General features: G+C 41.2%; 1 protein-coding gene across 1 annotated transcript in view; it reads left to right on the top strand.

The window, feature by feature from the left end:
- The window catches only part of PTPRT (protein tyrosine phosphatase receptor type T), a 396,902-nt gene that overhangs the window by 5,583 nt on the left and 366,083 nt on the right, over positions 1–25,236 (top strand). The window lies entirely within an intron of this gene.

Below are 25,236 nucleotides of genomic sequence, written 5' to 3'. Positions count from 1 at the left end.
AGTCAGTTAATGATGATGTGAAACTGACCGAAGTCCAGAATATGGAGCAAGAGGAAACCCCAGGAAGAATGAACTTGGTTCTTGTTCTCCTCTGACTTTCTTGTTTCCTTTCATCTCCTGCTTGTAAATCAGTCCAAGGCTGGCCTCTTGATTTCTTCATTCCTCTCTATCTCCTTGAGTCTGTGGGCTTGGGAATTCAGGTGGGCTCGGTGAACTCTGCTGCAGTTTAAAGTTCTGCAGCAGATGCAGTTAAAGAATGATCAAATTTCTCATGAATTTGGAGAGGATGGAGCCTGGCTCTTGTTCCTTGATATTTTGAGTTCTGCTTGCAGAAAGGCAGTGGGGTTTGACAGCTGACGATGTTGTGTGGGCACAGATCAGTGCTGCAGCCCGAGCACTGCAGACCGTTACGCAAACATCTCTGTTCAGAGGTGCTGTTGCCTTTGTGTTGGAAGCACCAAAAGTATCTGGTGTTTTGTATTCTGTTTTGGTGCTAGCAGAAATGGCTTTGGATTCGGCATAACAGAGGAACTGTGGACTTGGCCATGGTCTCTTCTCATGTACATTCTTGTTGGCATCTCGGCTGTGTTCCCGCAGAGCGATTGCATGTTTGTTCACCGGGAAGCTGCTCTTGGCTGCGAGTTGATGATTCTGTGCTTGTGAAGCTGTATCTGAAGCAAGGGAGGGCTCTTAGCTACTTGGTGTCTGTAATGTTGTTTACAACAACACTGTCGAGGGCATTACAACTTAGCTTACTGTTTATCCACCCTCTTTTCTTTGTGTGGGGACTTGAATAGGCATATTCTTGAATTTGAATATTAGTACCAATGAGGAGAGAAGGGAGATCTGTGCAATAAACTTGGAATCTTCTTGCAGTTTTGTGCTTTTAATGACTTTCCATCTGCCAAATTTGTCACTCTCATTCAGTTGACCTATATCTGCATGGCTGTGAATCTCCATTCCCTGGGTATGGACTCAAAGGTTGCTTCCTCAGTGAAGGAAGGAGAAGCTTTGCAAATAGTGAGAAAGGTCTAAGCAGGCAAATACAGCAGTTGTGTGCAGGGTGCTTGCACATGCTTTTTGTTTGTTTTTAATGAAAAGCACTGAGTTTAGAATGGAACTCTAAACTCTACTTGTCGTGTATGGCTGCCTTTATTAAGACAGTAATAAAGGAAAATTGGCAGAATTGTCTTTTGGAGAAAACAGGTATAGCCGTGAGCACCTAGTGCAAGTAGCCTGTGAAGGCAAGATGGGGAGGGAAAAAAGGGGGGTTAGAGGAACTCGAATGCTATAAATTAGTCTCTTTGCTGGGGTGGTATCAAAAAATTTTACTTTGTTCTATCTCTTTTCATAGCTAAGAACTGGAAAGCACCAATATAAACGTTCATGGGCTATTCCTAGTGTTTTCCATACAAACACCCTGTCCCCAGGAGGGGATACCTGCCCTTGTGTCTAGCTGGAAGATTCACTATCTCTGGCTTGTAGTTTGTGCTTGTCAAGTGGATGTGCAGAACAGCTTGTTATCTTCATTCATATTCTGGACTTGATAGGCGGCTATGAATTTGTAACAGTATCGAGTCATCTCCCCTAGTGAGCATCATCTCTAATGAAAGCTCCTTTCTTTTTTTCTTTGTTTATTTATTAAACCTGGTGTGGTCATTTTGTTATTTAGTAACTTGGAATATCAATGGTGCTAAATGCTTCTGAAATGCAAAAGACTCATTTTGGTGCTCTGAGGAATCTTTACATCTTGCAGTTGTGCAGGAGCCAAAGAGCAGAAGGAGCAGTAAAGGTGCTGGTTGGCAAGACGACATCATGTTTGGGGGTGGAAGGGGTGGTTGGGAAGATGATGAGTGTGATCAAATATGATGAGACTGTGGCAGTAGGAAAAGGAAGGGGTGAAGTATGAAAAGAAACCTGAAAGGTAAGATGAGCATGAAACAGGCATAAGGTAAAACTCAGAAATTGGCTCCTGTTCCTGCTGCTTACAGATTCAGCTGATGGCTGTTGCTGCCAGTGCCTCTGTCTCTTCCCTTCTTGCAAGTTAGTCGACACACAGAATTATTGCTAGATAGCTCAATGCTGTAAATTTTGGCCCATAGGGCACAGCATGGGCCGCAGTGCCAGTTTTTACTGTATGTTTTCAGTTGCACTGGTTTATTTTCTTTTATCAGTTTGGTTTGCAGAGAGATGTACTTAACTGTTTTAACTGTATGCACAATGCTAATACCCAGTTCTAGGTTTGCTAACAGAGTATATGAACGTATTTGTAAAATTGCCCATCGTTAGTATTTCAAGAATCTTAAAACAAGACAAAACCAAGTGTTCCCCACTGTTACTCTGGCTCATCTGATATTTCAGAGATCTCCCTGCAAGTTCTCCGTGTTTGTGAGACAGTTGCACACTTTGCTTCAGTAAAGACAAAGAGTAGGGATGCACTTAAGGATGACAGACTTTGATATATTTGCCCCTTGAAATGCAGGTGCTTGTCCCCAGGTAGGTCCCTGTGGCAGCAGCCCCGTGTGAGCTCCATGGGCACTTGTCCCCTCCGCGGTCCCAGCCAGGCAGCGCAGATGTCTGTGCCGCAGCACCAGGACTGTGTGCCGTGAAGGATCAGATCCATGAGCGAGCTGAAGCCACCTGCTCCTCTGTCCTTCTCCCTCCTTCTCTTTGAGAAGAATATTTTTTTTAATGTTAACCATTGGTTTGAGGAAGATCTTGTTTCGTCATTGGCATTATACGGGGCATAGTCTTCTGATAAAGTAGCCTCACTAACAAAAACAAACAAAGTGTTTTGGAATAGATACCGAGGATCACAGCAGAAGGAAATGCTGCAACTGGAGATAGCCGAAACAGAGCAAGACTGAATTTTGCTTTCATGAATTAAAGACATGGAAGTAGCCCAAAGAAAACTTCTTGTAGCTTCTAAGGGTCCATATCATATAGTTCTTTCTTGTGTGTCTAACCAATAACATGACAAAATTCCTGCAGTAGAGTGGTGTGGTTTTTTTTGTGTGTGTGTGTTTTTTTTTTTTTTTTTTTTTTTTTTCCTTGTTTTCAATAGGCTTTTTGGTCCCTTCACACATCTTCCAGGCCTGTCATAGTGTTCTCATTTTCTCTCCTAGCTCATGTTCAATGAACTCTGTTTAGTTGTTTTCGTTAGCAATAGTCTCCTAGATACCCAGTGACTTTTTTTAATGCATAAAAAATTGGGAGATATGGTAAATGCATTAACAGATATCACCACGTGGTAGAAATAATCAGAGAAGCGGAAAGCTTGGAAATAAACAGCCGCGCTGTCTCTATTGGCACAGGATAACCCTGGAGACTGCCAAAGCCAGAGCCTGCAAAAATAAGAAAGTATAATTAATTGTCCTTAAATGAACCTACCAAACAGAACCAACCTTTTAAAGTAATGTCTTGATTTCCTTTTTTAATTATAATGCATTTCTGTGTGCTGAAGCTTTCAGTGTGCTATAATGTGCTTATTTACATTTCTGTGTATGGTGAGTCTTAGGAATTAGCATACTGAGTGTAGCTGCATTGGAAGTCTGCTTTATTTTGGTACTTTGCTTTTTTAAGCAAAAGTAAAATGAATTCTTATGTGTTTTCTGCAAGAAATGTTTTGGAGCAAAGTGGTGGTGTTTGAAGGTCTCTTGGCATCTTCAGCAAATCACCCCGCTGGCTTTTTTTAACATCTTTTTCTGCTTTTCAGTAGTTCCTATGCCTGTGTCAATATAAAATCCTAGAGTTTTTAACAGAAAAGTATTATCCTCCCAGCAGATCTGTGTTGATAAGCATCTATTGCAATCTGAATGCTAAATAAATAAGAAAAAAAGTTTTACCAAGGAAAAGTACTGAATTTCCTTGTGTTACCTGGCGCTATCCCAGTGGCTACTGACTTTGCTGTGACTTTGCTTTGATTTTGGGACTATGGGACAGACAGAAAGCAACCGAAGCATCAAGAAATGAGACAAGTTTGGAGTTTGTCCTGCTGGCCAAGGGCAAATTCCCATGGAAATGTCCATGACAGAAGGGTACAGAATGTGTCCTTGGGTTGTATGGTATGTGATGCTCCATCCATAACCCACTTTCCTTTAGTGTAGGGGATGGCAGAAAGATTACTTATTAGGATACATGAGACCTTCCCTGAAATTCAGGAAAAATTAGTAGTGCTTTTGTAACTTTTTCTTAGCAATGATGAATGTAAAAGAATTGGAAGGGGGGAACACTGTTATTATCAGAGGAATGAATTGCAGGCAGAAACTTAGCCCCACTTGATGAAGTTTCCCAGATTTGCGGTGTTGCAGTACAGGTCTGGAGTGAAGGGATGCAGGGTTATTTATGCTGGGTGGGAGAAATCCAGGAATGATTTCAGCTGAGGTTTTCAGAGGGCTGACAGTCAACTGCACATTAAGTTAAAGCTGAACATGGCTTTAAAAAGAAGCAAGGATGCTTTTTTCAAGTTGCAACTACATAAACAGCAGGTGAAATACAATGTCTTTTGTATTTCTGAGTTGTTTTGCTCTGCTTTTGGGTTTTTTGTTGTTCCTTTTTCTTGTGTATCTGGAAAGTTGCCCTCAGCCCTGAGCACCTTTTGACTTTTTACAGAGTGAAAAATTAAAGCATCAAGTGTACCTAAAAGGGACTGGTGGTTTCTTCACTTGTAAGCAAAGATTTATAAGACTGAAATATATTTAGCTTGTGGAGCTTAGCTGTGGATTGAGGTGAAGGAGAGAGCCTGTCAGAGGAAAGGAAGGGGGGAGATTTATTTAATGTGCACCCATGATAATAGTGAGATTTAAGCGAGAGAATAATTTACTTTGAGTGCTAGGAAAATCTTTCTGTAGATCCATGAAGCTGTGGAAATGTCTCCCAAAGGATAGGGTGGAAAAACCCTTTTGCTGGAGTCATTTACATGTAGACCAGACAAAATAATTGACCGTCTCCTGTAGAGAGCAAGATATTGCGCTCCTCAGGAAAAAAAACAAAAAAAATGAATTGAATAAGACATCGTGTTTTATTTTTTCCCTCCATCTAAATTTCTAACTTATACTGAAGAGAGGAAGGAGGAGGCATAGCAAGAAAAAAGAGCATGTTGTTTAACATGGATAAGATAATATGAATAACATACAACATGGAACAAGAATAACATAGAAGGGCAACGAAGCTGGCGAAGGGTCTGGAGCACAGAGCAGCAGCCGAGGGAGCTGATATTATTTAGTTTGGAGAAGGGGAGGCTCAGGGGTGACCTTAACGCGCTCTACAACTACCTGAAAGGAGGTTATAGTGAGGGGGAGGTTGGTGTCTCTGCCATAGTAACTCAGGTAGGACAAGAGGAAATAGCCTCAAGTTGTGCCAGCAAAGGTTCAGGTTAGATACTGGGAGAAATTTCTACACGGAAAGAGGAGTCAAGCATTGGAACAGGCTGCCCAAGGAAGTGGTGGGGTCACCATCCCTGGCAGTGTTCAAGAAACGTGTATGTGAGGCGTTCGGGAACGTGGTTTAACAGGTATGCTGCTGAGGGACTTTTTTGCTGTTCTGAGTATTTAAATTATTTGAATGTTCAGAAGGACCAAATCATGAGTTTGTACAGAAATTTCTATTTTTCATAACCTCAGGCTTTCAGTTCACTTTCCTCATTCCGATATTTTATTTTCTTTACAAGCCATATATAGTGGATTCATTCCTCCTGTGGCCAGCGTGTTTCATGTAGTGCCACCTGGGCCATTAGGTTACTTTCTTGGAAATTATTGTGCTGCTGCAGCAGGTGTGTGTGGCTGGGTTCAGAACATAAGCCTAATAAACATGCAGATCAGCTCCTGTTCTGAGGCCATAAAGGTGAATGGATTTATTTAGAAATCCTCTTTAAAATCCCCTGCTTGCTACAACAGCAGTCCACTAAGAAGAGGCAGAAGGTAAGGGAGGGAAAAAATAACAATTAAAAATGTTCTGTTGAGTTTGTTTTTGAGAGGATTTTTTTTTCTTTAATAGGATTTCTCCTTCCTAAAAATGAGATGGATAAATGCGAGACTCTTCTGTGCTGGCTTTATGGCATCCTCCTCTAGGGTGAGGGATGCATTAGTGAAGGGGCTCTGCACTGTCCTTGGGCTGGGATGTCCATTCACGTTTGATTTCCTGGAAGTGCTGCTTAATCCCAGCCCATCCATGATGGACTCAGGCCTGCCAGGCAGCGGTGCATGTTAAAGCATCTTTAGCTGGGAATGGCCACCCTGGTGGTGGTGGGGACGATGATGGGCAAGCAGGAGACCGAGGGAAGTGTGGTGGGATTAATACGCTCAGTTTACTGCTTCACATCTAGCTTCAGCTGTCACCTAATTCATGAAGGAAATAAGGCTGTTGTTTTCAGGATGTTTCTGTCAGAACAGTGACTTTATAAATGGTATCTCTTTCTGAACAGTTAGCAGTTCTTTTTTTATGGGAATTCAGGACAAAATGTGAACCTGGAAACTAAAAATTGCTGTTTATTGTTAATTCAGGCCCATAGGATACAGAGTAATGCAAGGGCATGAGAGAACGGGAGCAGGAATCATATGCACAACCTGGAACCTGGTATAGGGCTTGACCTTGACTCTTCCCTCTCCCTTCCTCCTGCTTTAATGTATTTAAAGGAGAAAGTAAAGGAGAAAGTAAATAGAGATGGGTAACTATTGCCGTACTGAATACTGTTCCTCAGGATATCTAACTTTTCTGATAATCGCTTTGATTCCAAAGAGATTAAGGAGGAAGAAAATGTTTACATTGCTGTTTTATACCAAGGCAAATCAAGTACACAAATGTTATCTGTAATATATGTATAATTACACAGGGGAAATGATTTAAAGAAAATGTATTCTAGGATGACAATGCATCAAGTTCTTCCCATCCCCCAGTCTTTTATGGCACTTCACTGTTAATTAATTCTTTTAGAAGCAGATATATTGCAGCCCTCTGTTCTCAGTATTGTGAGAGCATCATAGCATTTGCCTTTTGCAGTCTCACACGTGAAAATAAAACCTTGTCCCTCCTGGCTAGCATTAGGTTTCCTTGATGACAAAGTAGCCTATTGAATGCTGTACTTAAATCGTGCTGATGGCGAGAAGCACGTTCCCTTCCTAGTACCTCTTATCCTCACGGGAATTCCTGCCTTGTGAGAGTGAGACCTTCATGGAGGCAGGGAATAGTGGAAAGTTTTGTACTGCTTTGATTAGGAGGTTGGGAATGGAAGGGCTAAGCCATCTTTTCTGAGCTCTCTGTTGTGTTTTATAATCTCTGGCAAGCTAACTTTTCCATATCTCAAGCCCATTGTAAATGTCACATGTGTCTTCTCTATATCACAGAGGCCTGGGGAAGATAAACAAGCACGGATGAAAGGCCATGTATGACTCTCCATTTACAGACACGCTCCTTCTCCATCCCCCAATTTTATCCATGGGTAGAATCTGTAGGTGGTGTGGGGAGGTCTTAAGTGACAACCCCTAAGCATGCAGGGAGTGAAAGCAGTGGAGCTTCCCTCCTAGCTGCAGGGAGATTTTCTTAGGAACACTGGAAGTGGAAGGGGACAGCTCTGCTAATCAGGATGTCTCACTTGAAACAGGCACTGGGAAGTGTGTCCTGGTGGTCCCATCACTGCTTGTGATGGCTGTCAGACTCGGCATGCTGGAGTGCATGTGCTGATGGAGCTCGTTTTGGACTGCAGCGTGTAAGAGCTTTGCATCTCCTGTGGCTTGTTGCTTTCTACAACCTAAGTGCACGCACGTATATGCATGTGGTCCTCTTCTCCTTGCAGCTGGGCATATTTCTGCAAGGAAGAGCTCAGGGTGGCCTGCACACAGGGCTAGTGCTTGCATGAGCCCTGGAGTACTGGGTTCTGCTGCTTTGGCAAGGTTGATACATGGGAACGTCTCCATCAGAAATGAATTCTGGAACTTGCCTTTTTGGCGGGCACTTTGTGGCAGATGACAGATGCCTCAAGGCAGGGCAGACATTGATTTTCATAAGGTTGACAAGTATTCTTTTAAGAAAGACAGTATGATAGTAAATATACAAATGTTGGGAAGTGAAAGAGGTTTGTTTTTTTTCACTTGAGAGGTTGTTAAAAATTGATTTTGAGGTGAGACCATCTTTTTTATTTGTGACTGATTTATGTCTCTGCTGCAGTAGAGAAAAAGGTTAATGCATTTCTTCTGGGCACTGGGGGCACTTATAATGGATCAAGGTCATTCTTTTCTATTTTGTCATAAAATAACGGAAGTTTATGTGAGTGGTGAAGCACAGTGTTGTTCAGACACTTTCTTGTTTTTTTTTCCTCAGTAAATGAAGTGTTTAATCTGACTTCTGAACTTTTTTTCTCCCTAAATTACCACGAAGTAGCTCTTCTACCTTTATCACACATGTATTTTGTGGAACAGCAAAGTAGTATCCAGTTAAAAGTGACCTAAAATAGTATTTTCCACTTTCTTGAGCTGTAATTGTTGAAATATACCTAGGCATCTAGGCACCTGTTAGATTCTGGTATCAATGTCTCTTTAATGTCATCACAGAACTATTATATTTGGAAGGGACCTCTGGGGGTGGTCTGGTCCAACCACCTGCTCAAAGTCAAGTCAACCAGATCAGACCATGTCTATATGGGTTTGGTGGTGGGTGGTTGGGTTTTTTTGTTTGTTTTAATGCAATTTCTTGTATTTGAATTTGTGCCAGCTTCCCCTGATACAATAGGGAAAAATCTGGCTCTGTCTTCTCTATTCTCCCTGTCAAGTAATTATAATTGGTGAAAAGATCTTTCTGGAACTTCTTCTCTAGGTTAAGCCATCCCAGCCCTCTCCACCTCTCCTCATATCAAGTGCTCCAGCCACTTTATCATCTTTATGGCCCTTTGCCTGATTCATACCAGCATGTTTGTGTCTCGGCCCGTTACGCTGATGTCTGCATGTGCATACACATGAACATCCAACTTAATGCATTATCTGATCCATGCAATGATATTTGTCTGATCAGCATACTTTGTATGTGTATGAATATGCTTGTGTGGTCCCTTTTCGTTTTTTTCCTGATTTGTATTTGGAGACAGCTGATATATAGGGCAGGATTTCCCAGGTGGTTCTCGTCTGGTTAAATTTCAATTTAGTGTTTCATCAAATATTTGGCTTTGCTGAATGAGTTGGCATATTATGTTAGCTCATCCTGATTTACTGTCTCAGTGCTGTCCACTTGGTGCAGAAAGGTAATAATCAGTGTGTCAGTATTACAGAGTCATCTGCGGAAAAGCACACTAATTCTTTTTTTGAGAGAATATGCAAGAAGTGAGAGGCATCTGTTGGTGAAATACTGTCAGTGCTCAAATGTCTTCTTTCAGTGGTGGAAGACAGAGGTGTTTAAGACAATTTGGTTCTTTTGGGGACTGGGTAGGTTTCCCAAAACTTAAGCTTCTTTGAAGTCTGGAGGTAGCCCTGCTGTTTAGCTGGTGTTAGCTTTGCAGTGCTGTTTGCCTTTTTGATTTGCAGTACTCAAACATACTTCCAAGTCAGGAATTTCCTCTCTTTTATGGTATATTGAATGACCTGGGGCTGTTTGCAGTTTTTCTTCTTAACTAAACCCTTTTATTGGGAGTGCTGCTACAAGGTGGTGCAGCTTATTTGATATCTCCAAGAAAGATTGTAGGAAAATCTTTTTTTCTTCCAGTATTGTGTGCGTGTGTTTTGGGTTGTGTGTTTTTGCCCTAGAAATGCAAGGGAATAAGCTATGCTGAGTGGCACAACATTGAGCTCAGCAGTGCAAGAGCATAGCTGCAGCACTTCAAATCGGACCCTTGGATGCAGCAAAATTTTTGTTTGGGTCATGGACCATGGAAGTTTCCTTCAGTGTGACAAGACTCAAAGCTCTCTATGTAATGTTATCCTTGTGTCGAAACACCGTCAATATCAACCATTAGTTTAGTTTAGAAGTAGCAAAAGAGAAGGGCAATAATGAGGAAGTACCAGCTGGAAAGTAAAAATAACCTGAGAAGCTCTGAAGGACAAATGAATGAGAGGTGCTGAGCTGAGGCACTACTGTCACTATGTGCTTCATGAAGAGCCATGTACCTCTTCATCAGTGTCCTACTCTGTTTTGGAAACAGGACCTCTTACCAGCTGTACTGGAGAAGAAGAGGAGTTCTTAAGCCCAAAGGAATGGTGGCAGGACTTGGGCTGTTGTGAGTTAGTCTGCTTGTTGACTTGCCTTTGCACAGATGATTTAAGACTTTTGGCAAAGATTTATGCTGCGGGAAGCATTTTTAGTGACTAGAAAGAACTCTCTCCTGCAGTGGAGGACTGAGGAGATGAGTGCTGAGCAAGTCTCACCTCTCCAATGTGTTTTGAAAGTTGCCCTAGTTTTGTACCCCCTGCTTTGAGCCTTGTGTTTGGGTGGGAGGCAGATGTCAGTCATGCTCATAAATGGCTTGAGACTGAATCACTTTGTAAAACAGCTTCAGTGGAGCCTTAGATCTGGTGGCTGGCAAGAGGAAGGAGGCAAAAGGGAAAGAGAGTGATGGGAGAAAATGAGGGGAATATGGTAAGAATGGGGTGGGGAAAATGTAGGGGATGTCTTGGGCTGGATAACTGAGAATGTGTAATTTATGTTCTTGCTATTGCCTGTGAGTCAGGGCATGTTGAGTTACTAGTTGGAGTTAAACAATTATTTGAAACAAGCCCTGATCCAGCAGCCTCTGTTCCTGGGACTCATGCTCCAGCTCTGACCATCCTGATGACTCTCCACTAACATCGCTTTCTGCAGCAGTCATTCCCTCCCCTGGTTGGAGCTGTGCGTTCTATCCTACTTTGGCGTCCTCCCCATCAGGATGGCAAGCCTGTCATGTCAGTAGGGATAGTATAATCCCACCCTGACAGATGGCTTCTCTCTTGCTTGTGGCCCTTGTTCCTCAGAGGGTACTGAGGCCACCAGTGCCGAAGCTCTGCCTGTGGCACTACCCATACAGCCAGGTGTTAAAGGCAACCTCAACTACTACTCCTGCCCCGTAGGATGCCAAAATCTCATTGTGACTGTTTGCAGAAGCTAAACGCCGAGGAAGACTTATGATAGCAGGGAACTGCTAGAGGTTGTAGTTTGTTGTCTTGTAAGATGGAGTACCAGTGTTCCAGTTGCAAAGCCCCTTTTTAAGATACCTCTTTATCCCTCTTAAAGAGGACTCCAGAGATGAATTGTCTGGTCTAATGTCCTTATTATTACAATTTCTTACTGCTGAATTTAAGTCTGCATCAATAAGTGACTGTTAAATAAGCATGTTCTTTGTTTTGTCTACTGTAAAAAACTTTAAATCCACATCTGGCCAGGAGCCCTTGGACAATGTGATATTCGCTTAGATATGTGGTTACACTCACAGTTTGATTGACAAACTAGAAATGCTCTTTGGAGAGAGTGAGAAGGTAGTAAAGAACATCAAAGAACTTTTTTTTTTTTTTTTTTTTTTTTTTTTTTTTTTTTTTACAATATTCTTGGAGCATTGCTTAATCTTCCCTGTTTGAAGTATTCAGTGTTTATATTATATGAATCAGAAATCAAAATGGAATTTGTTTTATTGATAAGAAAGCCCAATACTAACTAACAACTTGCCGAGAAGCTTTTTTTTTGGCAGAGCTTATGGAAAAAAACACCTTCTTATGTGTTTTTTTTTGTTTGTGGTTCCCCCTCTCCCCCGGTTTCCAGTTCAGAACAGCATATTACTTGTATTGACCAATTAATCTGTTAGTTTTTGCCTGGGGGGTATTAAAGGAAGTTAGTATATGTTTTTAAACTGTTTATTTATCTTAACATGCCTTTTGCCTTGCATGTATAGCTGACTTCCCCTGCCTAGCAGCCTTCTCCACATCTCTTTTTAAATGTCTACGTTTAAATGTAGAATTGCACAGACTGTTACTTGCCAGCGTTGCTAACGGGTGTCTGTCTACATATGCAGAACTATTTCCAAAATCTAATGTCAAGAAAACTGCTTTTGCGAGGCCTCTTTTTGGGGAATCTGATGAGACCTGTGCAAAAGTAACTTTTTTCCCCATGTTTCTCTGCTCCACATGCATCCAAGTCCCTCTGGATATTTTCTACTCCTGAGCCAAATACTCTGTTGGAATTGCTATCCCAAATCAGATGTTGCATCAAATGAGTTGAAGGATATTAATCCACACTGAAACTCTCTGCCTGTATTAGTGATCCCTGCTGAGAAAACAAAGCCGGGAATAACCCTGTTGCTTGCAAGCCATGTGGCCCATAGAAACTGTTCTCTCTTAATTCCTCAAAGTAAGATTTTTTTTTTTTTAAATCCACATAGGATTTTCTTCATTTTTGTTTTTTAGCCACATAGGGTTTTCTACCTCTGTTATTTTGGAGCTATACATAGGTGCACACTCTTGAACATTTGTGTGTGTGTGTATCTATCTATCTATATATATATATATATGATATTTGTTCATATGGGCTGACACAGGTCTGATAGTTACTTTGCCTAGAGTAAGGAGAAGGCTGCTGGCAAGGTCTTCAAAGAATTTTTAATTCTAGTGAATTTGTAACGTTGTTTAAAGCAAGCTTAACAATTCTGTTCTGAATTTCTTACCTATTAATTATTGAAGGTAAAGTCCAGCTCTATAGAAGAGGCTGGAGAAAGATTGTAATTTTAAATACATGGGCCAAAGGATCTTTTCAGGTATGATGACTGTAAAGGGAGAAGGAAGCATGGAGGAGGCATGGGGGAGAGGTGTTAGGTTCATTTTTAGATCAAAAAACCTGTGTTTCTGGACTGTCTTTCTTTGATAGTGCTTGCACATCACATAGAACCAGCAGCATTTTGGATATAGAGCCATAGAGAGGAGACATAAGATGCTCTTTGGATGTATTTAGCATTTTGGTATTAATGGCTGAGCAGTTGTGCTCATGGGCCTTAGTCAACGCCCAGCAGACTCTGGAGAAGCTCCAAGCTGATTTGAATGGCTGTGGGTCAGCTCCAATGCTGCTTGCAGCTTTGTTGAGACAGATGAGTCCTGGCCATTTAAGTTATCTTGCTCCTTGTGATCGTCTGTTGTGAGGCTGCTAGCTCTGTTTGCAGACCTTGGTTCACCTGGCAGATCCAGCCCTTTGGGGAGGTGAAGGTCCTCAGAGTCCCAGCCAGGACCAAGGCCTTACACTGTTTTGATTGCGAGTCCTCATATTCTGTCAATATTTAGTTCTTACTTCATCTGTTGGAATATTACCCTTCTCAGGAAAGCAAACATTTTTCTTCCCCCGTTTCAATACTGGGCTGTGAGAGAAATGTGGTGATTACTGCTTCATACCAAGCACCTGAAATGCATCTAATCCTGCTTTTGAGTTCACCCCATTGAAATACCAGGTTCTAAAGGTCAACTTATTCTCTCCTTGGGCTGCTGAAAATAATGTAGTTGTGTGTAACTGCTCTGTAACGTATGCAGATAAATGCACCAAGTGTGTGAGTTTGGGAGTAACTTGGCCTGGTATTAAAAGGATTAATCATATATGAACAGTGATGCCTGTGCTTACATTTTTACTGAATATAAAACTTGGCACGACAATATCATGTTTGGGCTAATGTCCAAATATCAAAAATGGTCGATTTCTATTGCCAGCTACTGTGGCAAAGAGCCAGTTCTCCTGCTCAATTCCCATCTCTGTGCACGCGTCAATAAATAATCACTCGGCCATGATCCTCATCAACTCTCCCTCAGATTAAACATATGTGTCCTGAAAGCTTGTAGACTGAAAATGGTGGCACACATCAAAGCATCTTTACTAATTTGCATTTCTTTCGATCGGTTAAAATTCTTATTTAGGGCTTAAGGTGTTTGACTACACTTAAAATACGCTATAGAAAATCAGTTACGCTTTGCATGGATGGATTCAACCTGGCTCAGAAACATCCACAAGCCACATGCTGTGTGATAACTCTAGGAACATGCCTTAGGATGCAAGGACCTGACTGGGTTTCTGTCTCCTTTGGGTCTGTGTAGCTTTGAAAATTATGACTTAAGCAATAACTGACATAAGCAATGACTTTGTACTTATTTTGGTTTAATTTAAAATAAGCTCTTCTGTGTGCAAGTATCCATTGTTCAAGAGCTTAAGCTAAAGCCACAAAGAAAACAATTAGTCCATAATCAATGGAGTTGATAGTAGATGGATCTGTTGATGAGTGATCTTTTTTAATTTTTCTTTTGTATTTTTTTTCCAGGACTGTGGGGTTTTAATGGTAGCTGTGAAGCCACCATGCTCCCAGCATGGCTTGCAGATTTCCTAGCCCATAATCATGCTGTGCTTGAAAATGATGGTCACATCATGCTTTGGTTCTGGCAGAACTCAAGCATCAGATTAGTTCTTGAGTCCTAGAGCGGCTGTGCCTACCTGACCTCAAAATGCAGGTAGCATTTGTTTTTCCCTAATTATGGGAAATATGGGAAAATATGGGAAAAAGCACCTGTAGAGAGAACCATGGTGGCTATGGAGTTTCTGTAGGGTCTTCTGGCATTGTCAGTGCTCTCGCCATTGTTTTAAATCCCACATTATGAGGTCAAGTATTGCAAATCAACTTTTCTGATGTCTTTTCTTTTGAGTTTGTGCGCAGGCATCCTTTGATCTGGGACCTGATGTGTGGCTGCTGGAGGAGAGCTATAGGAATCTCAGCTCCAAGGGGAGAAGGAGGCTTTGCAGGCAGACAGTGTAGCTTGTCGGGAGCAGAAAATAATGGCTACAGATGGCATCCTCAGGTTTTAAACCAGTGAATTTAAGCTACTGCTGAGGTGGGTTTGAGTTGTTCTCCAACATAGAGAGTCTGGTGCAGTCTGAACCAGACCTTGTAACAAGAGGTTGTGCTTTGGTTTGGGAGAACAAGTAGGAACAGGTATTTCTGGTAGGAGCAATAGTATTTAGCATCAAAAAAAAAAACCAGCAAAATTGGGTGGGTGCAAAGAACCTGGTCTGTGACTGTTGTTTGTCTCACTGCCCATCCATTTCTAGCCATGTCCTGTTTTCATACCTTGTCACTCATTTTATTTGTAATGATCCTCTACTTCCATGAATATTTCCCTATGCTGTTTTCAATCAAACCAAAAAATGATGGACCTTATTACTGGCTCTGCCTGGGTGTTTTAGGATTTTAATGCAGCGTGATATAATACTAGATATATAGATACTTAGGTATAATACTACCTTTTTTGTGAACCTTTTCTAGAGGCGAGCAAAACTTTAAAATATTATATTTGGATTTGATTGCATCTTAAATCTAGTAAAATGATCTTGTTTTGCACCAAAACCTCAGCTGTTAGTGTTTATTTTGATGGTAAGTTTCCCAGTGCTTATATAAATACTTTCATATAAATCACTTAGCCAAGTTTATGAAGTATGGTATTAAATACCTCAATTTTGAAAGGGGGAAAAAAAAAGTGCTACAAGTTTTATACTACTCATATTAAGCTGATACCATTGGATTTGTGCTGTGAGAGCTTATTTACTCCAACACAGAGCTGTGTTTTGACTTGGGTGGCAATTTTATGCTCATCTGTCTCTTATTGGGGTCAACCAGTTTGATTCAAGAGGGAGTAATTCAGGGCATAAACACAGAATCTTGGCCATGAAGAACATCTGCATTAATGGAGTTATGGGTCTTAGTTCCTCCTGACGTATCTGGTAGCTTGAAATGAGATATTTTTGTTGTGTAAAGTTATTTATTTATTATTTCCTAAGAGAAATCCTTTATAGCCTTAAAGCTCAAAGAATAAATTAGTTGTTCAGAAGGAACTGTTCTCAAATTAAGGTTGTCTCTGGTTAAAGGAGTTGTGCAGATAGCTGCTAATACTCCATTTTTATGATTAGGACAGCACAAAACATCTCCATTTATATAATCCTTCAGATACTGAATTTGGCAATCCAGCTGCCCGTTTGGGATGGAGATGATAGGCAGTTCTGTGAGCTTGGGGAGATCCTCTAAACCCAATCTGAACAGGCAGAGGTTGCACTGGAAATGATTGATTTGCATGTGGAGAAGTGCGTGCCTACCGGGTGATGCACTAAGTAATCTAGAAACTGTCCGGACAGTCATTTTTAAAATTAGTTCAAAGTCTAAAATTCAGAAAACATAGCTTGCATTCCTGATATTTGCAATACAAACTTTGCTGCTTATCAGGAGGCAGGCACGGGCAACAGAGTTGTTCACAGCCTCAGGTTTAGCCACAGTGATTCTGGTGGCTCTGAAATTCACTGATGTGCCAAAAATGTTTTCTGTGGTCTGTGGACTAGACTCATTTATAGTGTCAGTGGTATTTCCTTTGGTAGTCTCAGCTCCTTGCACAGGAAACGGTGTTAAAGGGGAGGCAGTTATGTCCCAATTCGCATCTTAGGAGCATGTGAAGTGGGGAATCCAACGAAACTGCAGAAATAGGTAAGGTCCAAGTGTCTGCTTGCAAATGGCAGCAAACCTGAGGTGTAGGGAGGGGTGTAAGTTGCACTCTTAGGAAACGATGAAAATGCTGCAGCGTTCCTGCAGTGCACTTTCTTCACATCCAGCACCACGTCCACATTCATCACTGTTGTGCACTCAACGTCAGTGTATCAATCTCACTATTCCACAGGTTATGCTGCTTCAGGCTTTGGTGTTTTTTAAGCTAAACTAAATGTAGTGGGGGTTAACATCTGCCTAAGTTACTTAGGAGCTGCTGTTACAAACTTCCTGCTGTTAGCACGTGATGGAAAGAGGGCACCTGGGACTCAGGTGATGCAGCCCACTCACAGATTTGCTCAGAATTAGGTATTGATTTGTGGGTTTCTGACAGTTTTCATTTCAGGTAGACAACAGCAATTAATTATTAGGAATCAGATATGTGATTGTGCTGTGTCCTGTTAAGATTTTATCTTCCTCCCATTTGATGGGGTTATTGAAGTGGTGATCTGTCATCCTAAATGCTCCTTTGCACTTTCAGTTGAGTATTTTCTTCATTTGCTTTAGAGAAAACGTATATTATTGAAAATAAAAAGCTGCAAACTTCTAATCTGAAAAGTCCAAACTCTTAATATCTCCCGGTGCGGATATCATCTGACCATAAAATCCCTCTTGTGCATCTACATAAGACCAATCCTTTTTTAGATTTACAATAACCTATGAGATGAGCACTGTTACAATTATTGCTTGGGCCGCCTTGGGCTGTTAAGATTTGCGTGTCCAGACTGGTGCAACTTTGTCACATATTGCAAAGTGGCCTAGTTTTTCAGTCTTTTGCAAAGAAAAAAAAAAATCATGTGAAGTCTCTTTATAGATACTGTACCTGAAAGATTTGGACACCTCTACGCTAATATTAACATGGCTGGAAAATGATAACAAAATCACTAGTTTCTCCTAAAAACACTTCTGAATAAAGAGTTTGCAGTTAGATGTCCTTGCCTTGCATCTAGTTAGTTATCAAAGATGATATTATAGAGAGATGAGGTGTAATAAAAACATTGAATCAGAAAGTAAGCAAGACCCAGCCCATGTGATTCTCTAAGTACTATGAAAGGCTCAGAGATGTTTCTCTTAGCAAATTTAAAATAATCATTAGGATCCTTCAGCAGATTGCTGTTAATTGGATTGAGAATTAAACAGCTTTGTATGAGTGCAAAGTTAATTAATAGCTCATTACTTTTTTAATAGGGCAAATTCATTTGGCAATAAGAGAGATGCCATGGAGTTTACCACCAATTTGATATGAGATTGGGAATTTTATTCATTATTTGTGTGGGAGGCAGCACTTATAATTAAGTCACAAAAGTTGGTACGTGTCAGGGGAAATGGAAAAGAGGTTTCCAAACCCTCAAAGGGCAGAGGCCCCCGAGACCTCGAATTGCCTTGTGCAGATATGCAGCAGTGCATGTGCCTGCCTTAATTCTCTGTTGTTTCTGGAGAGCTCAATGCTCTACAAGGGTAAGGCCCTGCAGAGTTGTAATGTGAGAATAAAAAGTCTGGGAAGGATGCAAGTTAAATGCTTGAAATACAAGATGCTTTTTCAAAAGTACGTCCTGCATTTTAAAATGAAATCTTTCTTTCCCTGGCAAGTATTTTACCTTTCTTGATCCTTGGAACACAATTAGCTCATTTTCTTCATTACTTTCTTCTTTCCCGTCTCCATCCTTGATCTGCTTCCATTTGCAAAGGCACGCTTGCCTTTTCGACTTTTCCTGCTCCATTAAATTGGCTATGTGTATCTTTCTGACCTAGAATTTGCCATTTTAGTTTCATACCAGTGGATGGTTTGGGGAAGAGGAGTTCGTTTTGTCTCTGGTTTGCTTTTATCTAGGCCTTGTAAGTTGTACAAAGAAAATGCATGTGCCCATGATCCTGAGGGAGGTTTGGATAACAGTTGGTCTGGTCCTTGTTATCGAATTTTGGAAATTGAGAGGTTGTCTTCATGCAGTGGATCTTGAAATCGGTGCAGGAGCCTGTTCTTGACATGTGATTATGCACTGTGAGCTTCAGACAGGCTGGTTAGTTGAGCAAGATGGCACATTATGCCAAGTAAAATCCCTTGTCAGAGTCTGAAATATTTTTGTCAACACTGTTACCCTTATTGATATAAATAGTTTATTAATTTGACATTGATATATATATATATATATATATATATATATGAAAATCAAAGAGATCACAGTATCCTGCTAAGGCCTGTTATTTCAATCAACATGGGTTTATGGATAAATGATGTCATTTTATTATTTGAATTCTCTATCAGCTATTTTATTTTGTCTGGGATTGATGCCAAGTTGACAATGCTATGGTTATTAGGGTCTTTAACTGACCCTTTAAAAACAATCCACTGTATGTATCTCCCCTAGGTTAAGAGACACTTTATTTTTAACTCAAGGTATAAAAATAATGTATGTTCCTCCCGGTCACACACAGAGTTGTATTTCTGAAGTTGGACCTGTGTGCTAGACGCATAGTTCTGTGGTGCCCCATTTGCAGGGGTCATAGTACGTGTTGGGAAGCTTCCTGTGCAGACAAGGAAAGCAAGCAAACAAAAAAACATTTTTCTATAGGCACTGTGTCCAGATTTTTTCCAGCTTTTAGTCATATTTCAATATGATTTGCACATTGTTTTTAGGTAAACCTGCCCATTTTTAAAATCCTTTTTTTTTTTTGGCCTCGAAAATGAGGCCAGGATGCAATCTTCATCATTTTTTCTCACGCCCTTCACCCTTTTTATTTTCCTATAAAATACAACGAACATAAAACCCAGCCGAGTGAAAACTTGATTATGAGGGCTATAAACACACCTCTATTGCTTCTTAGTACCTTGGGGAGGAAGGAAACCCCTCACGTTGTCGTGCTGCCCTTGACCCTCCTGGTTCTTGAGCAGGTTATAGGCATGCGGCAAGACAAACCCCTTGACCGACATGTTGCTTTTCCAAGTAATAACTGAAAACAAATGAAGATGGCGAGCAGTCTCAGATGAGTTATTCCCCAGGATTTTGGAGTGCTTTATAGCTTGGATATAAATGGGAGGAGGCTTTCTAATGGCTTTTCTTGATGGCCCTCGTGAAGGTTAGCAGTAGGATTTATTTCTAAGAAGAGGTGCTTGTTACTCTCCTGGCTTCTTGACCTATGGCTTTTGGGAAGATGTAGGAGACTTGAGACGTGTTCAAAAAAATGATGATGACAAGTGTAAAGACTAGGAGGCCTAACCTAGTATCTTTAGGTGCAGTTACAATTCCAGGTAAGAGGATAACATGGAAACTCGCTTGGACGCAGTCCTGTGCCATGTGCTCTAGGTGACCCTGCATGTGCAGGGGGGTTGGACTAGATGATCCCTAGAGGTCCCTTCCAACCTTTATGATTCTATGATATTGGGTATTTTAGGAGTAAGAACAGGCGAAATAAGTTAAATGTTAAGGTGCAATTTTGATCCTAAGTGCAATGAAGCTTCAGTTAAACTGTGTCATTAAGGAATTCCATAAACTGATAAATATCCAACTTTTTCCTTTTTTCTTTTCTATTTTTTGGACTGCTGCTGTTGCTTCTGATTCTAGGGACTCACTGTACCATGGATATACCAGCTGTGAACAGCTACGCATGAGTCGTCTGTACTGTGAAATCTTCGTTTTTTAAACGTTCTCTCTGAAAGCTTTTTAAAATCTAACACTCGCTCCTGTCTATTAATGACTTATTTTTGCAGATGCATATAGACTACTGGGTTAAAATTGCAGCCGAGGATTTTCAAATGGTTTTATCAGAAACAAGCAAAATACCCAGCTCTTTTAGAAGTAATTAGGTCAGAACAAATACTGTAAATAAGGAGTTGATCAGCTGTTTCTAAGCTGTGTGGACTTATTTCCAAGCTAGGAAGCCCAGCTCTCTGGAGTTCTCTCAAATGGCTTGGAGCATGCAGATGAAATTATGGTCACTGTAATCAGTGCTCTTGGTTGAAAATTAGTTTAATAAACACTATGAACAGAGGAGAGTTCTAGTCTCCTAGTCTAGGAGTCTTGCAATGGTGTAGGCTGCTAATCAAACCGAGGTAATGGCAGCAGAATATAGGTTCTGGTGTTAATATTGGGATTGATCAGCCCCTGCCCATAGTTTAACCTGCTGGGGAAGTGTTGTGTGCCTTTACCATTCAGCGCTCGTTGCTGCCCATGGTGCAGATGGAACTGTGCTAAATCTTGATATGATAATCCACAGGCCTGCAATTGCTAGCCATTGCAGTTCTGTTTTTTTAGCCATTAACAAGTTGTTTTACTCTAGTGCTGGGAGGGAAGATGGTTCAAAGAGGAGCTGCGCTTTCAGGTAAGAAAGTGGAATTAGAGCAGGAGCCAGTGGAGGGGTTGTAGCTTGGGATACAGAAAGCACCTGCATCCCTGATTACTGCTTTTAGCAATGGCAGTGCAAGCACTGAGAAGTTCTTGCTTAAGAGGAGACGCTAACTGGGTGTCAAGATTGTGTAGGGACTCTGTGAGACATCAAAACAGGTTCCCCTGAACAGTGGTGTATTTTTTTGTGTGTTTTTTTTTTTCTTTTTCTTGCAAGCCACTTTAAAATAAGCTGAAGATCAAATGATTTTTTTTTTTTTTGATTCAGAGGTTTTATTCCAAGGTTCAGCAATGGAGTGAATTAAAATAAAAATGCTTGCATTCTTGCCGTGGCCTTAAAGAGTTAAGAAACTTCTGCAGCACTACTCATTAAATGAAAATCCGTGCTAACCATTCAATTCTGAAGCTATTTGTTATCACTTCTTGTTTCTGCCCAGGGTTAAAGGTAGTGGTCTTTGCCTTGACTGCTGTGTCATTGCTGAGAATGTACCATGAATGAAAGATATTCTCTCTTTCTCTGCCTTCCTCTGTAGTGATGGGAGAGGATCCTAGATGTGTTTTGGCTTAGGTAGCACAGACCTGTCCAAGTTTTGACTGCTTCATGCAGATATGATCTGGAGGACAACTTGTTACTATGATGGCACTTGGTGCCATCTGCAGTGCGTCCTGGCTGCTTTCTGGGATGCCTCCATCGCAAGCAAAGCCTGGGGAGCTGCGGCGTGGTTTGATGACTTAAAGTAGTTAGCTGTAAAAAGGGCTTGGAAGAGAGGAATGAAAGACCATGCCCTGGAAGAGGGGCTGCAGCCTGGAATATGAGGGAGAGGCTGGAGGCGGGATGAGCTGCTGGTGGGATCTCCCTGTGGAGCTGTGTGAGGTGCTAGGAGAAACTGTCATCTGGGGCAGCCTTGCTTGGGGAGATGTTCCTGGCAGGTCTCTGATCAAGGTTTATTTTGTGCCTCTGACCTTGAAGGAGTAAGTTTGAGAATTGGTGAGTTGAGTAGGGCTCGGGCACGTGGTGCTCACCTGCTCCTATGGCATCCTGTGCCTTCCTGCATGCAGGCGCGCGAGCGGTGCTTGATGTGGGTCTCCTCATGTGGGCCTGCGATGGAATAAAGCGGAGGCAGCAAGTTGGCTCTTGCCTCAGTAAGTTAATTGTGTGTGAACATCAGGAGCAGGGAAAATTAAACGTACAGGTGTGAAACAGGCTGCTCCTGTGAGTTGTCTTTGCTGGAACAGTCTGTAATTAGAACCTGGGTTGCCATCCGAATCAATTTCTCAGTTTAGGGTCAAAAAGATCCTTTCCTTGATAATAAGATGAATAAAACAAGTTTTCCAGTATAGAGCATCATCTAGTAATTACTGCAGGAGCAGGAGTTTTGTCTGACTGGTCATTTGTGGGGGTGGTTTTGTTTTTGCTTTTGTCTTCCTGTGGTTTGTGACTTCTGAACAATGTTGAAGTGGCAGTAAATCTGGCTTTTGTTTTTCCATTCCTCAGCTTCTTGATTGAAACTTCTACTAATTTTAGTAGTGACTTAATCTGGGCATGCACTCTGAAGAACTTGAATTGCAAGTGCTATTGTAAGCTAAAACATTGATTATCTTGTTAGCAAGTGCATAGGAAGTGAAGCAACTAGCACTTCTAACAAGGTTATGGAAGAAGCAGGAAGAATTTTTTTTATCTGTTATTGTTACCTTTTTAATACACATAGTTTTGAATGTAAAACAGATTTTGCATTGGTGTGCAGATTGTAATGCTGTTTTGCAATTACTTTTCTTTTGGAAAATCAAATTTTCCTCAAATGTTTTCCCAGAGAAATTGGTAACAAATTTGTAATATATCTCTCTGTGCCCAAAGCAAGTGTCTTTTAAGGTGATGAATAGCTGGAAAGATGAAATTCTCACCTTCTGCAAGCTGTTTTCCACCACTTACCTCTAGATGCATATAAATCTTCCAATGTATTTTCCCTTCCAGTATTGCTGTGAGATGTCTTCTGTTTTTATTTGGCATCTTCATTATGTTTTGGGAATGTTTGAGAGCAATTGTATTTATTTTGTCAGGGAGGGTAGCCAGGAGATGGGCTTGTTCACTTTGTTCTTAGGAGTTGGTGCTGTTTGCGTTGTATTTGTGATTTCTTTTTTTTTCCCCACAAAATGCTAGGTTTCATTATCTTAAGACATTTAAGTATATATAATGAAATTGTAAGGGCTATAAAGCCCTTCTTGGTGGATCACCCCCCTCAGACTTCTGCTATTGTTATAAGATACACCAGTCCAAAGGTGATAACGCTGGCTGCAAGTCCATGTCTTTAGCTATTATCTCTAAGGAGGTACAGATGGCATTAGTTGTTAGTTTGGGCATTAGTTGTTTGGTTTGTCTGTAATTTTGTTTGCTTTGTATCACAGTGATTGATATCTTTACATATGTTTCATATACTACAACCTTATTTTTTTTAAAAGCAATAGCTTAAATAAGGTCAAGCATAGTAATTAATGATGGTAATGATTGTAACCGGAATTCAATGTGAATGGGAAAATGGAAGCCCAAAAGCATAAATGACTCTTCTGTCCGTCTCGCAACCTGTGTCCAGATGTGACACTACAAGTCCTAGGAACACCCTATGTACTGCATACTGCCCCCAGGCTCGAGCTGCAAGGTGAAACGTAGGTCAGGGCTGAGGAAGGACTCAGTTAAATGAATACTTGGGAAGATCCGTTTGATTCCTCCTCTAAACCCACTTCTAAAAGGGGCAGATGAGATGAGGTGATGCTGTTTAGGAAGAGAAACATTTTGCCTGAAGTAAATCTTTAAAGTTTGAAGGTAGTGGCTTAAGCATTATAAACAGCTGAATTATTTTTGTAAGGCCTATTTTTTTTTTTTTACTAGAAGTATGAATTTTTGTTTTCTCTTTACCCCAAAATATCTCAAGTTTCCTAAGCCTTTAAATAAAGTGTTGGGTTTTTGTGTTGGATGAAGCTGTGCTTGCTCTGCCGAATAAGTTTAATTTTCTTACCTATGTACCAGCAAAGTTTACTTTTAAGTATGAGACTTTAAAGAAAAGATTATAGCACTGGTTGCACACATGTAATTTCAGGTACAAAACTCTGCTTTTAGCCCTCGACCTGGCCAATGTGTCCGTCCCATATGGATCCTGCTGCTGCTCCTGCTTCTGGAATTCAGTTATTAACGCTCTGCAAGACACTTTCCATCACAGAAGTTAATGCCTGGCTGTCCTCACATGGCACCAGCTTTTAGCCAGTGCTTGCCTGCTAAGGACACCTGCTTTTAGTCTTGGACGTGAAAGGTTCTGTATATTCTGGAGAGAAATGAACTTGATTTGCGTGTTTTCAGGGTTATCCCGCAGTACTGCATGGGGTCTGCTCATCTGTTTGGGGACATAAACTGTGCAGTAAGAGGAAACAGCTGGGACACGGTATGATAGAACAGCTGTTGAGGTTTTATTATTATTATTTTTCTAGGTAATCATTGGTGATTAATGGATTAGATGCATGTTATGCTGAAACTTTAAAATGGAGATTGTAGGGTCCAGTGGCTTATGAATATCTGCATCCTTATGGGTTAGGTGATGCTGTTTGCAGGCAGGTCATTTTCTGGGGGAAAATACCTGGCTTTGACATCATGGTTAGCAAGAAAGTACATAATCAAGCAGTCACTTCCAGCAGATAAGGGTCTCCCATAGAAATAAAAGCCCAAAGCCAGTGGTGCAGCCCAAGTTGTAAAGGGTTTCCAGCCTTTCACTCTCGAATGCATTAGCGCACGATGAGTTTTTGCCTCCCAGGCTCAAGCTTTGCCTCTGTGCGTGTGGCAGGAGGAGGCTTTTTTGGGTTGGGTTGTGCTTTTAGTTGCATTTAGCTGCTCAAGGCTGAGAATAAAACAGATGCTGATTTATCCCATCTGGATGGGGAGCTGCTGCCGCCTCCTGTGCTGAACTCCCGCGGCGCCGTCTCTGCCCGACTGAACATGTCCATTTATACCTATTTAGTGCGGCTGACAAGATAGCAAACCTGCACCTGATGGGTTTTTGGCACTCCCCCCATCTTATTTCTTTTCTACAGCAGCGTCTGCTAATGAAAGGATTTGCTCTGCCTCCTCTCCATGTGCAGCAGCTCCATTGCTATTCGGAGCAGGCACGGCTCAGCCCGGCTGCGTTTTTACGAACGGGAGCTACGGTGAAAAACGTCCCAGATAGTTGAAAAAAGCAGGGGTGGCTGTGGTGGGTAGTATTTGATGGTGGCATCTTATAGCAACACTATTTGTTCTATAATAGTAGGTCTGATGGGCTTATTATAGCTTTTTATTTATTAACGGTCTGTCTTGGGAATGCTGTTATGAGCCCTTTGGTATCAGATTTGGGGCTATTTTGGGGAGGGGAAGGAATCTTTGGCAGT

This window comes from Tinamus guttatus, unplaced genomic scaffold, assembly GCF_059628265.1.
Source record: "Tinamus guttatus ecotype Peru unplaced genomic scaffold, ASM5962826v1 Tinamus_guttatus_pri_ptg001150l, whole genome shotgun sequence".
Taxonomy (NCBI): Eukaryota; Metazoa; Chordata; class Aves; order Tinamiformes; family Tinamidae; genus Tinamus; species Tinamus guttatus.
Note: the sequence above shows the minus strand (reverse complement) of the source record. Positions and strands in the feature narration are given on the sequence as shown.